Genomic DNA, 15,588 nt, shown 5'->3' with positions numbered 1-15,588 from the left:
TGCATTTTGAGACATAGAGTAAGGGGTCTGGAAGACTTACTTGACTGAAGCACTCCTATAAGGAGCGTAGGCCGTTAATGAATGCCATCCATCTCACCCGGTTTGGGCCAAATTTTTCCAGGTCAACACCAGTTGTGGCAGCTCTTAATAATTTCTGCCTGAACACTTTCTTGTTTTTTGGGTACTGGAAGAATGCGAGATTATTCATGAAGGATGAATGATGGCCCACAATGTACATAGTTCTAATGAATCAGTTGTACATATTACTAGACGTAATAGTACGAGTAATTTAGGCTTTCATTCACATTCATACCAAAATCACATAATTGACTATGTTACATCTATCTACTACTCCCGAAGGGAGGAATATATAAATGGCATTGTAACGGTCACTATTTTTTAACAAGAGAATATTCTGTGAATTCTATTGTTAATGTCCTGCCCTTCTGCTATGTGTGTTCCAGCAAAGAAAGATTGAAGAGGTTCACCTACCGTAGGACGGCTGGGCACTTGTATGTTGCTGACTGTATTGTGTGAGACTGCCTTCCTTTTGTATTGATAAACTGTAGACCCACTGTAACTGTCCTGTGTTTAATACAAAGTAAGTTGAAAATTAAGCTGTGTAAATTTGACAAAGTGTTATACTGGGTTGCAGATAGCCTATTAGTTACCGAAAGGTCACACGTTTGAATCCCAGGTGACAAATCTGTCCATGTGCTCTTGAGCAAGGCACTTAACCCTAATGGCTTCGGTAAGTCACTCTGGATAAGAGCATCTGCTAAAATGTAAATGAGTCACTGAGACCATGTAATTCTGTGGTATTAGGCCTTTACTTTGCCAAGTAGTACTGCAGCCTATGTTAGCAGAAGCCTACAATGAACCACTGCCAAGAGGTCTGGATATTAATGGCTCAGACAGTTAAGTGCCCAGTAACCGTAAATGTGATGGTTCAAATCCTGCTGTCCGCTCTCAATCATTTCAGTAGTGAATTAATACCCTATGTGGCCACGAGATGGAGGCAAAACATTGTTTGGCCATGACCATAGACTTGTCTTCTGCTATGAGCAAACCTGAAAAACATCCAAGGGTGTAGTCATTAGTTGGATTGCGTTGCAAAATGTTTTGTCTGTTTAATCCAAAAGCTGTTGAGTTCTGTTTAGTTCTTAAAATGCAAATTGTAGTTCAGTCAAGTCCCTCTTAAAAAAAAATATGCAGGTGGAAGAAGTTGGATTGAACCCCGCAGACTTTATTCCACTTTGGAGCATGGAAGAATTGTTCATTTATACATGTGTGCAGCTTGTGCCAAACACTTCGCAGACTATTCGGATTGGAATGGCAATGAGTGGAAACCATACATTTAAAAATGAACTACAACTTTCGTTTTTAAGCACTCTGCAGCTTTTACGAAACGTTGAAGGGCGTTCGGAGCAAACGGTTTCCGTTGTAAAACGCTTTCGCAACAGGCGACGAATGAATACACCGCATTTTAATAGACCAGTAGGCTTAGTCTACACACCTCTCTCTTTGTCCCTTTTGTGCAGCTCCTGCAGGACCTCATCTAGGTCAAAGGGGTGTCCGTCTGTAAACACCGTCCTCCAACCCCACAACAGCCACACTGTGTTAGGGTGTGAATGCACACACACATACAGAGACTCATTTACCGATCATCATCCCGTTGTGATCATAATCTCACTCTTTTACATTTCCTTGATCACCATTTCCTTGATCACCACCGCTCTCTCTCACACACACATACAGAGACTCATTTACCTATCATCATCCCGTTGTGATCATAATCTCAATCACCATTTCCTTGATCACCACCGCTCTCTCTCACACACACGCACATGCATGCACCCAGGCAGGAACACACTCACACACACCTACCTATAGGCTAAATGGGTGAATATCCTGTGGACATTTGACAAAAACAGCCAAGATTTTTGGCTTATAGTTCTCCGAACTATCAACAATCATCCCATCTTCAATGCGTTATCCTTTCCACGAATTGTCATATTCTTGCAACCTTGTCACAGGTAGGCCTAAAAATAGCCTAGACAGTGACCACCTCTACCTATATTTAATTTGACCCCGTTTTATAGTCACACAATTATTAGCCTAAGCTAAGAGAATGATTGTTATCGTACAGTTTTCAAATGTAACTGACCGTAGGCCATGCCTAGGCTACAGACGAGGCCTAAGCTACGTGAAATGGGTTGCACCCAATGACTGTATACAGTATGTGACTGTACACGCCACATGCTGTTGTTTTTGCTGAGATATTGAACTCGTTTTGAAGTGCATCATCTTGCTATAGGCTACAGGCAGCGTTGGATGATTATATCGTGCTGACGATGACAAAGTGCATTAATCATGGCGCCGGGGCCGCGCTAATTATCCCAGAATAAATAAGTTGTTACAGCCAGGGACAGTAGCTGTCAGTGGAAAGTCCACAACGGCAAACACCTTCCTCCCTGAAACAAGGTTATTTAGCTTAGGCAACTGCATAATATATTCCTCCATCTCAATCTTTGTTTCAGACTTCTAGAACAACAAAGAGGAAAAGGCAGTGAGTCGAAGCATCGTCTCTGCTTTAGTTTTTCGAAATGATTTTGGGAGGAGCTGCTTTTGACATATTAATTTATCCTGAGCACATTTCCATTCGTTGACGATGTCAATTCTTGCTAACTCTTTTCAAAATACACTATATATACACAAAAGTATGTGGAAACCTCTTCAAAATAGTGGATTTGGCAAATTCATCCACACCCGTTGCTGACAGGTGTATAAAATCGAGCACACCGCCATGCAATCTCCATAGACAAACATTGGCAGTAGAATGGCCTTCCTTAAGAGTTCCGTGACTTTCAACGTGGCCGCATCATAGGATGGCACCTTTCCAACAAGTCAGGTCATCAAATTTATGCGCTGCTAGAGCTGCCCGGTCATCTGTAAGTACTATTATTCTGAAGTGGAAACATCTAGGAGTGACAATGGCTCAGCCGCAAAATGTTAGTTAACACAAGTTCACAGAACGAGACCGTCTGTCCTTGGTTGCAACACTCACTACAGAGTTCCAAACTGCCTCTGGAAGCAACGTCAGCACAATAACTATTTGTAGGGAGCTTCATGAAATGGGTTTCCATGACCGAGCAGCCGCACACAAGCCTAAGATCACCATGCGCCAGCTGGAGGGGTGTAACGTTTGCCACCATTAGATTCCGGACCAGTAGAAATGTGTTCTCTGGAGTGATGAATCACGCTTCAACATCTGACAGTTCAAAGGACAAAGTTGGGCTTGGTGGATGCCAGGAAAATGCTACCTGCCTGAATGCATTGTGCCAAATGTAAAGTTTGGTGTAGGAGGAATAATGGTGTGGGGCTGTTTTTCATGGTTCGGGGTAGGCCCCTTAGTTCCAGTGAAGGAAAATCTTAATGCTACAGAATACAACGACATTCTAAATGATTCTGCGCTTCCAACTTTGAGGAAACAGTTTGGGGGAAGGCCCTTTCCTGCACAGAGCCCTGACCACAACCCCATCGAACACCTTTGGGATGAATTGGAACTCTGACTGTAGAGCCAGGCCTAATCTTCCAGCATCAGTGAGCAACCTCACTAATGCTCTTGTGGCTGAACGGAAGCAAGTTCCCGCAGCAATGTCCAACATCTAGTGGAAAGCCTTCCCAGAAGAGAGGAGGCTGTTATAGCAGCAAAGGGGGGACCAATTCCATATTAATGCCCATGATTTTGGAATGAGATGTTTGACAGGTGTCCACATACTTCTGGTCATGTCGTGTACTGACTGTTATCTTCACTAGCTATACAGGCAAACACTGCCAAGTACTAAAACAGAAAACAAATCTAAACTACGCTGATCACGTCGGCCAATCACATTCTCCTTACCTAAGGCACTTAAACACTGCTGGTGACAACTTGAGAGAGATCTCAGTCTGGCAAACTGCTAGGGGTAAAGTCTTTTTTTAAATATTTGTAATCTATTTAGTAATAGAAACATACTACCATCAATGAAAGCTGTAAATTAACTCCCAACTTGACATAAAACGCACAACCTTAGCAACGTAGATAGCTAGCTACAAGAAGTAGACCTGTTACTAACTAGCAGGAGCAGATGGCTTTATAACGAGCATTCCATTCCGGAACAGAGAGCTTAAGCTGTCACTATTCCAAGTAAAAACGTAAGACTACAAAAATATTATAGGACAAGTACTGTAAACCTAATACAGTCATCAGGGCAGGACTCACTCATTTCATTCATACTGACAAATAGGAAATGCAACATTATCCCTGTCAATAGGCCTAGTCGGAGTAGGATGTGGAGCACCCTGCCTGTATCCTGGTTCATTGGTTCTGACGGTGACAATCATACCCATAACATGATGCTGCCACCACAATACAGAGGATCAACAGCATTGCTTTCCCTCCAAATTACTGTTCTGTATGACAAAGAGAAAATAAGGAAGTGTGTGTTTAACAAATCATCCATTCTGTTTTCAACAAGGCCAGTAAGTAATACTGCAAGACGGCACGGCAAATAAATGAACTTTTTGGCCTAAATTAAAAAACTGCAGGCTTGGGTCAAATACAATACAACACAGAGTAAAATCCTCTGTATTTTCAAGTGTTGTGGTAGCAGAATCATGTTATTGGTATGCTTGTCACTGACAGGGACTAGAGAGTTTCGCTGGATCAAAAATAAATATGAAAGGAGCAGGGCCTAGTTAGAGGAAGTCAAAGGAAAACCCACCTCAGTCTTTTGGTCCAGTCTCAGTCATGACTTAAATTTGCTTTAAAAAAAATATATTTTTGCATATGCCCCCATATCTTTTTGCATATGGTTTTTGATTATCTTTTCAAAATACTTGCTGGATTATCTGATTTCCATGTGGTCCTGTGTGATGACATGAACACAACACTCATCCTGACAATGGAGAAATCTAACAAATTGGGTACTGCACCTCCTCCCACCATAGCATTGTGAAATATGTTCTCTGATTTTAAACTAGCAGATATATGGGGCGTACATAACCCACAGCTGAAGAATATACTTTTTACCTCGCTAGACTGATCATTTTCAAGGATAGATTACACATCACTTTCATCACAGTTAGTGCATCTAGTTCAGAAGGTGAAAATTGTACATGTGTCTATGCCTGATCATAATGCAAATGTATGCAAATTGCCTACAACCAATGCTCCAAATCGTGCCACAAGGTGGAGATTTAATCACACACACTGATTTACATGAATTTATCCTCCGCAACAAAGAGTCTGTGAATGACAAGATATTCCTGTGGGATGCCATTCAAGGGTTCATTATGAACAATGCAATGGCGTTTGCTTCTGGTCTCAACTAAAAGAAAACTGGAGTCCACTCTATCCTTACTAACTCGTCAACGGCAGAACAGTTTCTCCGCAGAGAAAGAGAGAGAATTATTCATCATAATATCCGAGTTAAATTCCTCGCTCAGATTAAGAGCAGAACATCTCATTTGTAGAGGCAGACAAACTGATTATCTGGGCAGTAAACACACCTCGCCTCCTCTTCGCTAGTAAATTACGCGATAAGGATAGGCCCTCTATGGAAAGAGGAGACTCTCACAAACACAATGGTGTTTTTTTTTGCTCCCTGATCTGGCAACTTCTGTCTGTAGCATCCAAACCTTTTGGGCTACACACTAATATAATCCCTCTGTGCAAACGTGAGACTCTCACAAACATGTAAATGTCAGTGGTTTTGCTCTAGAACGCCCACAGGCCTCACAAGACTCGTCTCAAGTACCCCCGGTACCAGTTGAGAAAAATGAATGGTGGTACTGTATACAGTGCATTCAGAAAAGTATTCAGATCCCTTTTTTTTTTGTTTTCCACATTTTGATACGTTACAGCCTTATTCTAAAATGTATTTAATTATTTCTTCCCCTCATAAATCTACACACAATACCCAGTCATCCTTGAGATGTTTCGACAACTTGGAGTCCATCTGTGGTAAATTCAATTGACTGGACATGGTTTTGAAAGGCACACAACTGTCTATATTAGGTCTCACAGTTGACAGTACATGTTTAATGCCAAAAATAAGGTGTTTAATACCTGTAAAAAATATATATATATATATATTTATCTCAGATATAGGAGAAACACTTCAGAACTAACTTATTTTTTGGGACTCTGTGTTGTTCCATGTGGTGAATCTGTAATTCAAGGCATTTGTATGGGCTAGTAATGCCCCCTAAAAAACAGAGCAAAAAAATATGTTGATATAATTTTTGGATACTTTATTAAGGAGGCTTAAAATTCTAACTCAAATAGCTAAATTATCCTTGGTATGACTGTCGTGGAAATTCACCACTATGGACTCAAACTCAATGTGCATGAATCAATCTTTATGATCACAGCCAGAGAGGTTCACAAACTCAATCCAAATATGATGTAAACTCTGAAAAGGGCATTCCCTTTCAGTTCTTATATACTGTTACACAAACCAGTCATGTCAGCATGATTTACATGATTAAATATGAACTTTGCTCCTGCGTGTGGGGCAGCAGGTGGTTAAAGCATTGGACTAGTAACCAAAAGGTTGCTAGATCAAATCCCAGAGCTGACAAGATTAAAAAAAAATGTTTTAAAAGTCATTCTGCCCCTGAACAAGGCAGTTTACCCACTGTTCCTAGGCAGTCATTGAAAATAAGAATTTGTTCTTAACTGACTTCCCTAGTTAAGTAAATTGTATTTAAAAAAAATTAGGCTTCTACTCTCAAATACTAAAACTGAGGTGTTCCAATTGGTTCACATCTCTTCAGACAACATTTTCCCTCACATTCCCTCCTTTTATCACTCTGTGATAATTATTGTTTCATTTTAAGGTAAGCATTATATTATGGATTAAACTATCAAAGGATGTCCTATACTTCTATCAAAGTAAGCAAAATCAACACAAAACCAGACCCGTTATCCTGTCAAACCCTTCAATCTGGGTTGTACAATCTAAAATACACACAGATACACAAGGGATCTGTAGACCCAGAGGTAAATAAATCTCTCAACGTTTAACCATTGTTGCCATAGCTCTTCCCACAATCGGGTTGCATTGACCTGTTCTGTACTGACTGTTCCTGGGACATAAACTAGTCAAAATGTAAAACCTGTTGTTTAACACATCTGCTAGTGCCTTCAAAAAGGTTGGTGTTGACTTATCAGCTCAATACTCAGTCCTAAAACATTTAATTGGATCTACTCCAATTCTGGACAGTGTTTCACACAATGGAAAGAGATTGTTTTTTAGATGACATTACCTTGCCATTTAATTCACTGGTGTTATTGAAACTATCGAATGAAGAAATAATAAAATGTATTACAAACGTCAAAAATGTATCTTATTCAATGATTCGTACCTGTGTCCCTTACAGCCTGAGTTCAACGAGTATCACTCACTTTCACCGGCAGCCAATCTGTTGGTCCACCGGAAGCTTATCTTTAACCCAAACACCAGATGGCAGCCTCTAATTTCATATCAGTCCCAGGGCTCAATTCCACCGTTTACTTCTTCAAATTACTAAGATATTGCATTATTACAGTGCTATCTGAAAGCCACATTTCCAGATTGACTGACCTTCATGTGTTAGACGCATTAAGAAGGAAAGAAATTCCACAAATTAACTTTTAACAAGGCACACCTCTTAATTGAAATGCATTACAGGTGACTACCTCATGAAGACTACCTCGTTGAGAGAATGCCAAGTGTGTGCAAAGCTGTCATCAAGGCAAAGGGTGGCTACTTTGAAGAACCCTTGAATGAGTAGGTGTGTCCAAACTTTTGACTACTGTATACTGTATATACTGTACTGTATATAAAATGACGGTTGATGATGTGTATGGCTGCATTTCAGATACATTTTTGTGCATTTGAATTATGCAGTAATAGGACTTAGGCCTAGGGTTTGAGCGAGTGAGAGAGAACATAATTTTGATTGCAAGCCCTGATCCCATTGACTCGACTGCCCCCGCATGGAGAGAAAGAGAACCGTTCAATTTCAGCCACTCACAAGGCTCTTTTGAATTTCCTGATGCATCAGGAAAATACTCCGCCACAAAAGAGTGATCAAATAAAGACCCGACATCTGTATATGTTCCTCTTCATCACACACAGACAGCGGCTTGCGATTTCACATGAGGCTGTTTACATATTAGATAGAAGCATGCCATTGGCTGCCTTCATGACAAGGGATATGCACGGGAGTTCTGATTGGTTCCATGTTAAGCAGTTCAGCAAATTTGCCTGAGCAGACAGTGTTGAAATATACTTTTTTATTTTTTTTTTAATTGCAAGAATTGAAGGTGCCAACAAATTTCATGGTCATCATAAGAATGTTTTACTGTCATATACAAAAAGAATCAGCTCCTCCCTCGACAGGGATAGATAAAACATTTCTGCGTCGGCCCACCACCTAGATGGGAATATTAGGCCTATATAACTTGCTCAATAAGGTGCATGAATTGAGGAGTAAACGGTGATGTGAAGAGGGAATTCATCAGCTCTCGGAGGACAGTGAAAGCTGATAAGAGCTTCGGTAAAAACAAATGCGTTTCGGCCTTGTCACAGTTACAGGTGCAGAAAGGAATTCAAACATTGTGATTGTTAAATTAAGAGCAATTTTCTTTTCTCAATAACCAATCCAATCACATTTATTCGTTGAATTTCCATTGTGATTGGCACCTGATTGGTCTCTGAACCTGTCGTAGGCCTTTTTCGAAATATATAAAAGTGTCCTTAATTATTTCACCACATGAGGTTGGTGGCACCTATATTGGGGAGAACGGGCGTGTGGTAATGACTGGAGCGGAATTAGTGGAATGGTATCCAATACATCAAACACATGGTTTCCATGTTATTACATTACAGACGTTATTATGAGCCATTTTCCCCTAAGCAGCCTCCTGTGTTTTCCACCTATAACTCCGACAAGGCCGAAACGCGTCTGTTTTACTGAAGCACCTTTATCAATGTTCACTTTCCTCTAAGAGTTGCTGAATTCCCTGTTAACTGGACTATTATAGAACCACAAACACCCCAAAAAGTTTCAGCGTGTGGAAACAGCATCAATCTCCCACCAAGGCAACTTGCTGGATCAGCATGGTGAATACTGTACATGGGATGCTTTGAAAGGTGGGCTCTCCCTCCCACACCTGCCTTGCTTTGCACGAAGAATTCACTTAAGTTAAGAATGAGAGGCCATTTATCAGACTGTTCCCTGTCCTGATAATATCTGTAGTACTTTGCTCATGGACCTGAAAACACAATGGACAGGTGCTAGGGTATGTGAGAGGGCAGGGCAGTTATTGTGTCCACAGGTAAGGTAGGTAGCCTAATTGCCAGCCTCTGTGTGTACTGCATATGTCAGGTTATGACAATGTCAGCAAGTTTGCAGTTGAATTGGTTATAGCGCAAAACCGGTTATAGCGCAAAGCATTGGTGTGAAACTGAGGTAGAACAACAAAATCAGAACAGCTAAATCAAATATCAAACGTTGAACTGTCAAAAGGCTCTAATCTAATTTACAGGTCTGAAGAATCAGTAGAAAGGTCTTTCAAAAATTGGACATCTGTCCATTACCTGAAGGTGCCGGGAAATGCCTTCAAAACCGGCCACTAGGGGCAACAGTGAGCTCTGTTACCGTCATATACTCGGCAAAAAAAAGAAACGTCTTCTCACTGTCAACTGCGTTTATTTTCAGCAAACTTAACACGTGTAAATATTTGCATGAACATAACAAGATTCAACAACCGGGACATAAACAGAACAAGTTCCACAGACAGAAATTGAACAATTTGTCCCTGAACAAAGGGGTCAAAATCAAAAGTAACAGTCGGTGTCTGGTGTGGCCACCAGCTGCATTAAGTACTGCAGTGCGTCTCCTCATGGACTGCTCCAGACTTGTCCGTTCTTGCTGTGAGATGTTACCCCACCATTCCACCAAGGCACCTGCAAGTTCCCGGACATTTCTGGGGGGGGGGGAATGGCCATAGCCCTCACCCTCCCATCCAACAGGTCCCAGACGTGCTCAATGGGATTGAGATCCGGGCTCTACACTGGCCATGGGAGAACACTGACATTCCTGTCTTGCAGGAAATCACGCACAGAACGAGCACTACGGCTGGTGGCATTGTCATGCTGGAGGGTCATGTCAGGATGAGCCTGCAGGAAGGGTACCACGTGAGGTAGGAGGATGTAACGCACAGCGTTGAGATTGCCTGCAATGACAACAAGCTCAGTTCGATGGTGCTGTGACACACCGCCCAAGACCGTGACGGATCCTACACCTCCAAATCGATCCCGCTCCAGAGTACAGGCCTCGGTGTAACGCTCATTCCTTTGACGATAAACGCAAATCCGACCATCGCCCCTGGTGAGACAAAACCTGTCTGGTCCAGCGACGATGGGTTTGTGCCCATAGGCGATGTTGTTGCCGGTGATGTCTGGTGAGGACCTGCCTTACAATAGGTCTACAAGTCCTCAGTCCAGCCTCTCTCAGGCTATTGTGGACAATCTGAGCACTGATGGAGGGATTGTGCATTCCTGGTGTAACTTGGGTAGTTGTTGTTGCCATCCTGTACCTGTCCCGCAGGTGTGATGTTTGGATGTACCGATCCTGTGCAAGTGTTGTTACACGTGGCCTAACACTGCGAGGACGATAAACTGTCCGTCCTGTCTCCCTGTAGCGCTGTCTTAGGCGTCTCACAGTACGGACATTGCAATTTATTGCTCTGGCCACATCTGCAGTCCTCATGCCTCCTTGCAGCATGTCAAAGGCACGTTCACGCAGATGAGCAGGGACCCTGGGCATGTTTCTTTTGGTGTTTTTCAGAGTCAGTAGAAAGGCCTCTTTAGTGTCCTAAGTTTTCAGAACTGTGACCTTAATTGACTTCCGTCTGTAATCTGTAAACTGTTAGTGTCTTAATGACTGTTCCCCAGGTGCATGTTCATCAATTGTTTATGGTTCATTGAGCAAGCATGGGAAACAGAGTTTAAATCCTTAACAATGAAGATCTGTGAAGATATTTGGATTTTTCTGAATTATCTTTGAAAGACATGGTCCTGAAAAGGGGACGTTTCTTTTTTTGCTGAGTTTATAGGCTTGGGTTCTGCTAGGTCATTGTGGATGGGGGTGGTGAATGGGCGTGTTCTCATGACACTGTTAATCCCATGACTCTGGATTAGAACGTTTCATGTTTCACCCCTAGTCGTGGGACCCATTTTTAAAATATATATATATTTTAACTCATCCCAAACCTTAACTCTTAACTTAACCATGCGGAATGAGTGCCTACACTTAATGTTGTAACCCTATCCCAAACCTTAACCATTACCTTTACCATTTTGAACGAGTGCCTTAACCTAACCCTTAACTTCAAAATTAGACTCTTGGAGAAATTGAACAATACAGAGCTGCACGAGGAATAATAATAATAATAATAAAATAATAGCAATAAAAACACTTTGAAATGTGACTTTTCGAGCAACTTAGAAATTTGCAGTGAGGCTTGTGAGAGCTTGTTGGAATCGGAAACATGCGGAGATAAGGAGTGTGCTGTTTCCACTATTTAATGCCAGTTAAACGCTCAGGGCAATGCTTGTTTAACCTGTCAAGGTGATGAAGCTCCTTATTTACCGTGTGTGAGTGTCGGTGTGGCGGGGGGAGTGTGAAGCGTGGGAAAGTGATAAGATCTGAGCATGGGGGTCAAGATGGAAAGTCTTCGCTCAGCAATGCTATACGTGCCCTCTCACGCTCTCTCTCTCTCTCTCTCTCTCTCTCACACACACACACACACACACACACACACACACACACACACACACACACACACACACACACACACACACACACACACACACACACACACACACACACACACACACACACACACACACACACACACACACACACACACACACACGGATAAAGAGAGGGGTAGGAAAACTGACACTTCCAGCATAAAGCTTGACCTTAAATACCAATCAGCCTTAACACTGACCCCCCCCAACAAGCACACACACACACACACACACACACACACACACACACACACACACACACACACACACACACACGGATAAAGAGAGGGGTAGGAAAACTGACACAGTAGCCCAAAAAGTTAACCACATGGGTTCCATTCAGGGCCTTTAAGCCCAAACCCCTTTCCCTCCCTCATTCTGTCCTGATATGAACAGACCTGAAAGATCTGAAAGGACATAATACCTGTAGGTGTAAGCAATATGGCAGGACCCAAATACCCTTGTGAAAGGCTAGTTAGTTTGGGTCATCACATAGTGTTTCCCCGTCCAGTCCTTTCAGATCTGATGACATAGAACGATAGTTGCTGGGTATGTAACTCCAGTTCTATGAGTGGAGCAGAGCCCCATAGAGGCGCTCCTTTTGGTTTACCCCGCTGCCTCGGCAGCCATTTGCCTATGGGGCTCCACTCCACTGATAGAACTGGAGTTACCTACCCAGCAACTATCGTTCTATGTTGTAGAGAGGAGGCCCATAGGGGGGCTTCGCTCCTATTGGTTTTAGGGTGAGAAAATGAGAAAAAAAGATCCGTCCCAGCTGTGTCTGGGACCAAGTATGACAGAGTGTAGACCAAAGGACTAACTACTGTGTCCTCAGTCAACTCAACACCTGTTCAAAGACTGTTGGGCAAGAGAAATCATGTACTGAACTGAACGCAGACAGTAATCACGATCACACATATGTCCTGAAGTGTAGGGGACATACACTACACGGCCAAAAGTACAGTATGTGTCTCATTCCAAAATCATTGGCATATGGAGTTGGTCCCCCTTTTTCTGCTACTGTATAACAGCCTCCACTCTTCTAGGAAGGCTGCGGATGAGGTCAGGGCTCTGTGCAGGCCAGTCCAGTTCTTTCACGCCGTTCTCGGCAAAACATTTCTGTATGGTCTCGCATCCCTGGGGGCGTTGTCATGCTGAAATAGGAAATGGCCTTTCCCAAACTGTTGCCACCGAGCTGGAAACACAGAATTGTCTAGAATGTCATTGTATGCTGTCGTGTTAAGATTTCACTTCACTGTAACTAAGGGGCCTAGCCCAAACCATAAAAAACAGCACCAGACCATTATTAATCCTCTACCAACCTATACAGTTGGCACTATGCATTCGGGCAGGTAGCGTGCACCTGGCATCGGCCAAACCCAGATTTGTCCTCGTGATTCATCACTCCAGAGAACGCATTTCCACTGGTCCAGAGTCCAATGGCGGTGAACTTTACACCACTCCAGCCAGCGCTTGGCATTGCGCATGGTGATCATAGGCTTGTGTGCGCGGCTGCTCGGCCATTCAAACCCATTTCATGAAGCTCTCGATGAACAGTTCATGTGCTGACGTTGCTTCCAGAGGCCGTTTGGAACTCGGCAGTGAGTGTTGCAACCGAGGACAGACAGTTTTAACGCTCGACATGCTTCAGCACTCGGCGGTACCGTTCTGTGAGCTTGTGTGGCTGAGCAACTGTTGCTGCTGGACGTTTCCACTTCACAATAACAGCACTTACGGTTGACCGGGGCAGCTCTAGCGGGGCAGCTCTAGCAGGGCAGCTCTAGCAGGGCAAAAATATGACAAACTGATATTTAGGAATGGTGGCATCCTGTGACGGTGCCATGTTGAAAGTCAATGAGCTCTTCATAAGGCCATTCTACTGACAATGTTTGTCTATGGAGATTGCATGGTGGCGTGCTCGATTTTATACATGTAGCTGAACAAGCCAAATCCACTAATTTGAAGGGGTGTCCACATACTTTTGTGTATATACAGTATAGTGTCTATGCTGTAACATTTCATAAAGTGTGGTTGATCACTCATAGGCCAAAGCAATGCCATTTCAGAGCCAGTCAGACAATGGCTGATTTAAGAGTGGCCAACCGATGGCAGCAGCACCATAGCACACAAATATTTTGTGTGATGACCTAACCATTGTCATACGTTCCACATAACGCGCCAAAGCGCGGACAGGACACAGACAATGGAGCCGTTCCTCTCTCTCTCCCCAGGATGAGGAGGAGAGAAGGCCCTCACCTCAAGGAACCAAGATCTGTATGAGCTCTTCATAATCTTAAGCATGAGCGCCGGATTAGGACTGCAACACCACCCTTGGCAGAGGTCACGACAAGTAACAATGCTGTCTTTAAAAATAAGATCCTCAAAGAAATCTGAACCAAAGGCTCCAATGGTGGTTCACACAACGCCAGGGTGTGAAAAGCAGGAAATCCCCCCTTGGCAGTTTACGTAAGCCACTGTGGTCCGATTGTCTGACCACACCAACAAATAGCATCCTTGGAGCATGGGTGTGAAGTGCAGTAACACCAATAGAACCATTTCCAGCTCCAAGAGCTTGAGGTGACACTCTGTTGTAGACCACACACACCCCCACTGCCAGAGCTTGACACTACCCACCCCATCCCATCAGAGATGCATCTGTAAAGACTGGGATGTGCGAGGACACTCTGCCCATGGGAACACAGCACGCCAGAACATGTGGGTCTCTCCAATGATTCCGTTCTACACAGAAACACCAGAGGGACCACTGTGTGGGCCTCTGACATGAGACCCAGAAGAGACATGACAGAGTGCATCATCACCATGCACATTGGATGTAACCGGTTGAGGGTCGACAAGATCGCAGACTTCTGTGGATCCAAAAGCCAGGATGTCATAGTCGCGGTGTCTAGCTGTAGACCCAGGTAGACAATCCGCTGACTCGGCCAAGGCGTGCTCTTTTTCCATTTCACTCCAAACCCAAGACGTGTGAGGTGAATCACCGGGCCATGTGTGCGATCGCCAGTTCTGCTGACGGGGCGAGAACCAGCAGGTCATCCAAGTATCCAAGCCAGAATCCTGACTCCCCGCTGACGCAGCGGCTTCAATGCAGCCTCCGCACATTTGTGAAAGGTTCGAGGAGCTAAGGCATACACAAATGGCATTCTTGTGTACTCGTACACCGTTCCTTGAAAGTCAAAACGCAGAAACTCCCTGTGACACGGAAGCACCTGCACATGACAGTACGGGTCCCTCAGGTCGATGCTCGTGCATAAGCCATTCCCAATAATGCTCTGAGAGCGAGAAGCGCATAGCCAATGAGCATTCAGTAGGAAATGTCTGTAGTCCTTCATGGCCCCCTCCACCGCTGGCCGCCGCCCCTTGGGTGGCTCCGGTGCAGGAGCGGAGGTGTGTCTCTGGTGGTCACCTATCTGCGGGCACGACAATGTTCCGACGCTCCGAGTCGTGGCCCGAGAAGAAGCGGAAGCATGGGGGCGGGCTGAGTCTCAGTGCCGTGATGCCACTCTTCTAAGAGGAAGGGTGCTTTAATAGCTCTCTTCCCTCCGACTTTTTGAAGCACTCCATGGTCTCCACGACAACGACTCCAAAGAGGCTGTTGTCAGAGATGGGAGCATTCAGAAGGGGTGTTTTTTTTCAGCTTCTTTGATGGCTGTCAGAGAAAGGCGAAGGTGCCTCTGTTGGGGCGGAGCTCCACAATTTAGAACTGGTAGGTCTTCGG

At 43.8% G+C, this 15,588-nt stretch overlaps 1 long non-coding RNA gene across 1 annotated transcript; it reads right to left on the bottom strand.

Moving 5' to 3' along the window:
* Nucleotides 1-505: 505 nt before the first annotated feature.
* Nucleotides 506-7,627, bottom strand: LOC118397150 (uncharacterized). The gene is made up of 3 exons (XR_004828356.2): nt 7,454-7,627; nt 1,517-1,615; nt 506-1,070 (listed from the first exon to the last, which is right to left on the bottom strand). It is a non-coding gene; the product is annotated as an uncharacterized LOC118397150 (long non-coding RNA).
* Between the last annotated feature and the right edge of the window lie 7,961 nt (nt 7,628-15,588).

Source organism: Oncorhynchus keta, chromosome 18 (assembly GCF_023373465.1).
Source record: "Oncorhynchus keta strain PuntledgeMale-10-30-2019 chromosome 18, Oket_V2, whole genome shotgun sequence".
NCBI classification, from domain to species: domain Eukaryota; kingdom Metazoa; phylum Chordata; class Actinopteri; order Salmoniformes; family Salmonidae; genus Oncorhynchus; species Oncorhynchus keta.
This window is presented reverse-complemented; position numbering and strand designations above follow the sequence as displayed.